General features: G+C 39.6%; 1 long non-coding RNA gene across 1 annotated transcript in view; it reads right to left on the bottom strand.

The window, feature by feature from the left end:
- Positions 1-716: 716 nt before the first annotated feature.
- The window catches only part of LOC138407751 (uncharacterized), a 48,009-nt gene continuing 42,725 nt past the window's right edge, over positions 717-6,000 (bottom strand). The window contains exon 3 of the long non-coding RNA XR_011241091.1: positions 717-1,031. This is a non-coding gene — a long non-coding RNA (uncharacterized lncRNA). The remainder of the gene's footprint in view (positions 1,032-6,000) is intronic.

Genomic DNA, 6,000 nt, shown 5'->3' with positions numbered 1-6,000 from the left:
TCAACCAAATTATGTCAACTACTAATATTCTTCCTCACATGGAGATAAAACTTGGCGGAGAGCTGTTCCAGTGTACTCTGGCAGTGCTACACCTATGAAGGCGACTCTTAACTGCCGACATAAGCATGAATAATTTGTCTAAGTGTCAGTAAGTGGATTAACTGCTAACCAGTCCTCCCTCTTATATAAAGTCAGATGGGATAGTCCTCCCACCCACTCCCCCACAGGTATCACTAATGGACAATGGATGGAAGTTTGAATATCAGTAATGTTGTGTGACAGTATTTTAACAGCATCCCTGTTGTCATCTTTCAAACTGGTATCTTGAAATTAATGCTATTGTAACTTCGAAAATCCAGTTTACTGAGCAGTAATTACCACATAACACTGAAGATTTGGAGATATTTTCTGTAGAAATTAAAATCTGGATGAAATTCTCGACAGAAAAAGAAGCCGTACCTGGCTGCATGAAATGTGCATCATTGTGTATCCATGTGTGAGTGTCATGCTTTTATTGCTTTATAACTTCAATAACACCACCCGCAATAATAGCTGAACCAGCTGTGTGTGAGTGCACTTCACTTGCCCCCCTCTCACCTTCACTGCCGCAGTGGCGTTCGAGGCGAAGGGACTTTTAGACCGAGTTTATCAAAACAATCCCTTTCCCTTCACCATCTGTCAGAAATCAAAGACCAGCTCACCACCTTTGGCCGTCCTCTTTTTATTCAAGCAACTCTGCTGTGCAGTAATGAAAAGTTTCACAGGAACTGAGGCAAGTATTTCTCTAAACACTTTCCAACCTCCACTGATCACACACTTCACAATCGGCTCTGCTTTTTTTCCGCTGTTACGTGAGCTCAGGAATCATTTAGACAACACGGTGTAGGCGGATGTCCTTTTGTCGGTATGCACAGCATCTGTGTGGGCTGCCCGCTGGGCTCGGCTCTCTTATGGATAGGGCACTGGAAGGCCCAGGCTCCCCGGCTGCAGTCAGACAGCTGCAGACTGGTGGGCGCCTCCGTGATAACTGCCTGCAGACAGACACACAAGCAGCAGCTACGATGTAAGGACACAGTTTGAAATGACAGTGAGACTGATGTGCATACAGAGCACATGTGTGCCTCAGTCCACTTCCCTGGCCTCTGACCCAACATCAGACTGTTTACATCCCAGAGTATGAGTCAGAAATTGTGACTAAAAAATCCTAAACCATGTAGGATGAGTTGTGTTTCATCAGAATAAATATACCTTTACCATGAAGCATTTGATTGTGATTTGATCTGGTTCAGCTTCATAAACTACACAGTCAAAAAAGAATTAGGGTCAAATTATTTTCTCTTTTTGGGAAATGTGCTTATAAACTTAAGTATTACTTTCACTCCCTCATCTGTAAATATGAAGCGACAGCCAGCAGCCTGCTTGCTTAGCTTCGCATAAAGGCTGGAAATCAAAATTAATCTGATGCATAACCTCTTGTAAAACCACAACATGCTTATTACGGCTTCATAATACAACAAAAAGCTGGTCATAACAATTTGTTTCCTACATACATCATGTCATAAAACCTTTGTGTTGTGAATGTTTTAATCCAAATCAGTTAATTTTTCAGGTCAGATAAAAAGGGGTTTGAGTCAGAAACTGAATTTTTTGGCATTTTCCAATATGGCTGTTTAAATGAAAATATGGAAAAGACACAATATTTAGGTTCTATGTGAGTCTGACTGCGTTTTTCTCTTTGTTATGTAGATGGATAAATAGATGGATGGCAAATAATAAATCATCAAATACATAGGGTTCCTTTAAAGCTTTCGCACAATGTGTTTTTAAAGAAAAAATCAGAAACAAGCGTAAATCCATGTACAACATTAAAATTTAGAAAAGGACAGAATATATATGAAACAACACTGAGGCCATACATCTATAAATATAATTACAACTATAATATTGTTCTAAATAAAATCAAAAATCTGGTTAAAAGATACAAGGAAATAAGATACATTGGCTTCTATTGCAGGTGAAATTTAAGATTAATTTAATTTGGAGGTTTTTTGCATCTGGTCAAGAAAAGGAAGGAAAAAAGGATGGATGATTCAGTAGTGGCTAAAATAAAACATTCTGAATCAATATGGTGGAGAGTGCTATGTACTTTTCTATTAATATCTATTAATGGATTCTATCTTAATATTATTCAGTTGTTAATAAAGTATGTTAAACTCAGAAAGTAAATGAGATGGTGTCAGCAGATTTTCTACACCTGCAGCATTTTCCTAGAAAATATGGCTCTGACATAACATATCAGTTAATATTATCGGCACCGTCTTTATAGCAGTTCCCATAATTACTACTAAAGAAGATTAAAAAGAACCTGACTGAGCAGCACAGGCTTCATGACCGAGAGGGTTTCCACACTGCGGCGTCTCTGTTGATATGCTGTATGTCTGTGCTGTCTAGTTGAGATGTTTCTCAAGACATTTCAAGTGATGAAAGATGGCGTCAATTCCACAAAATGAATAATTAAGCGGTTATTTTTACCCCTCTGGGGCATGAAGCTGCTGCCAGAGCGAGAGCAGACAGGTGAGAGGATTGCTGACTCTATGAACGATGGCATTGAGTCAGAGGAGCTCATGGTTTCACAGGCATGCAGCCAAGCTTAATAAAAGGCCCAAGCAGCGAACTACTCTGCATTCAAAGTACTCTGAAATTTGAATAATTCAAATAGAGTATTGTACAGTGTGTGTCGGACATCTTGTGCTGCTGTTCTATACGGTGCTGGTCAAAATTATTGGCACCCCTGAATTTCAAGTACATCATTCAGAACATCTTCAGAGACAAATGCAAATTAACCAATTTTATATGACCCGAATATTTTTAATAAGGGTGTTCAACAAAAGAGAATGAAAAAAAAACTTGCATAATAGTAAAATAATACAAACCAAAATTGTCCGCCATGAACAATTATTGGCACCCTCTTGATGAATTTAAATTAGTTCCCTTTTTATACCAAAATTAGCATTAGCATGTTTTTTAAACGCTGGTGAACCCAATGGAAAAAGGCGATTGAATGCTTTCCCATTGCCAGCAGCTGAGTCTGCCTCACATCTCAGCAATGGGTGACATTCTCTTATTCTGCAGGCTACAGTGGACAGAGAGTTTCTGGCAAGCAGGACTTTCTCAGAAAAATAGACAGAGAGCGAGCTGCTAGCCACTGGGCAGACGGATAAAAAGGGATCCGCTCCGTCTCATCCACAGGTTGGTGATTCTGTCGGCGTCTGAAACTCTGACTGAGATTCCTTGGTCGGTCAAACTTACTTCGGGTTCGCACGAAAGTTAGCATTCTACTTGAGTGTCATGTTTCCATCACTGTCCCAATTAGAGTTGGAGCCATTAAAAACCCATGACCTCTGCAAAGTCATTTACATGCAGACAAAGCCATATGTTGTAGTAGAGGTTTTTGTCCAGTGTGAAAGGGGCTTAACACTCACTTGTGTTTAGTTTTCACATGAAAAAAGGAGCAGATTGCCTCCAGTTTATTTTTGCCAATTAGAAAGACAAGAGATCTGGCTGCATCAGAGGTGCTATTATCATGCAAAAGGTGATAACCAAAGCTCTTGAAATCCCAGTTTCAGCAGTTTGTAAAGTTATTTAGAAGTTTCACAGTCTCTTGTTGAGATAAAACTTGATGAGAGACGTCAGCAAGGGTTGGTTTGAATTGTAAAAAAAAGAACAACAAAAAAACAACTCACCACTTCTAGAGAGCTTTGGGCTGACCCGCAGCAATCTGGTGTGGTGGTTCCAGCACAAACTATCTGCTGCATACTAAACAAAGTAGGGAGCCATTACTGAACCTAGCACAAAAAGCAAAAACTTATCTTAGACTTAATATTATCATATTCTGCTCATATTCATTTTCATTTGCAAATATGTCTGAAGATGTGCTTGAAACTCAAAGGCGCCATTCATTTTGATCATTACACAGGAGAATAAAGAAGAATCCTCATTGTTGGGTTCTTAATAAAGAAGTCAGCATGTCAAACCAACTTATTGACACCGGCTTGTTTTAAACAGACCTGCAGAGCCAGCAACTTGCTTTGTCAAATCACTGCGGTATTCACATTAAAATCAGTCCGTCACAGCACGAGTCAGATCATTGTACTTGCTGACAGTTGACAAATTGAACCTACAAGCCTCTGAATCATGCATTCAGTGCAGTCCTCCACTATGTGTAAAATACAGGTCTGACCATGTTTCCTCTCTTGCCGACAAGCTAATGGACAGAGAAGGAGTAGTAGGTAAAAAAAATGACCAAAGCAGCCACTCAGGCACTTACACAATTTAATTATACATGTCTTGCATTGCCTGCCAAAATAACCCCACAGTGTATTCCCCTGTAAGAGTATCGGTATAATACTATTTACAGACACACGGCTCCATTCTCTCGGCCGGGGCAGGAGTGGTCAACCCCAAACCAGAGTAGCTCAGCTGGGAGAGCTGAAAGTACCAACATCAGGTTTTTTCAGCCTCTCCTCCATCCACACCAGAAATAAACCTCATTTCAAAACAGAGTCACGGGGTACAGGCTGCATGTCACAGCTGTTGGAATAGCCGTGTCTCTTTTGTAAGGCTCTGAGTGTGGGTGGTGTGTTTATCCCACCGGTCACGCTGTGGCAGCTACCATGGGGCCTCGGCCCTCCTCGCTAAGTGTTGCCTTAGCTTGCCCACGCTCGGCTCTCCGGCGCGAAGCTGTCTGTCTCTCCTGGTGACCAAGCTGTCAGATATTTTCACAGGGAACATGGAGGAGGAGGAGGGGCACTCGGATGGAGCATAATAATAATTTCCACAAAATTGCAAAGAAAGTATGACCCTCACGCTGTGTTTCTTTGTTCCTCTGTTTGGCTTTTGGAGAAATTAGAAACCTTGACTGCTGGATGACTTAAACGCAGGTGAAGCAAAGTGAAAAATAAACTTCTTTATATAATATCTTGACTCAAGCAACATTTCACCCTGTAGAGCAACAGATAAGAGGATAAAATCTCAACGTGGTCTCGTCTTAGTCAAGAGGTGATTGATGTTTCAACAAAACGTTGCAAATCAGATCAAAATGTACGTGAATGAAAACTGACCCCTCACTCAACGAAGACTGCAAATCCCTTTTGTCAGCGGTTTAAAAGTTTTGGGGAACATACAGCTTGACATGTAAGATGATTTATTATCGCAGTTTATCATTCCTGACTAAATATTTAAATGAATGCAAATGGTACTCCCACAAAGGCTCATGGCAAGGGATCTCAACCTAGTCCCACTCAGTGCTCTACCTAGCATTTATGCAAATGATGCTTCAGCATTAGTTTTCTTAGTGCAGTTAGTGCGGAGCAGGTTACACTGGTGCCTACATAGATATTTTTCCATTTTTATTGCTTTGATTTGTTCTCGTACAACCACTTCTTTTTGTCCACTCAACAGAATTTTAGATGAAGCTAATAAAGAGCAAATCCAAAAACCTCTGTGGTTTTTCACATAATTGCACATTGGACCCTAAAGACTTTGAGCACTGGGTGATTATAATGAGTCTTTATAACTATTTTCTTACATTTTACAAACAATAATGAAGAAAATAAACAGCAGATTATCAGAAGCTGTCCTTGTTAAAAATTATCCCCACTTATTAAGCTGCTTAAACAGTTATAATCAGACTCAGTGCAAAGGCTCATGGGACTTTTAGGTGTCCTAATTAACTATAGCTGTTTTAATTGCTATTTTATTTTTCTGACTTAGTTTATGTGGTTTGTATGTTCATCAGTTTTAAGTTTTAAAAAAAATTTAAATTCTTTGTCTCCCTTAATTCTTATGTTCTTTGGCTGGAGTAGTTTGGGATTATTACTACAGTGTGGTTACTATTATTACTTTTACTGAAATACTTTCTCCAATCATATTTGTAGACCTGATATCTGTGCCTGTATCATGAAATCATGGTTGGTTTAAAAAGATGTGCGCAACTATTTG

The sequence above is a fragment of the Paralichthys olivaceus genome, chromosome 5 (genome assembly GCF_024713975.1).
Source record: "Paralichthys olivaceus isolate ysfri-2021 chromosome 5, ASM2471397v2, whole genome shotgun sequence".
Taxonomy (NCBI): Eukaryota; Metazoa; Chordata; class Actinopteri; order Pleuronectiformes; family Paralichthyidae; genus Paralichthys; species Paralichthys olivaceus.
Note: the sequence above shows the minus strand (reverse complement) of the source record. Positions and strands in the feature narration are given on the sequence as shown.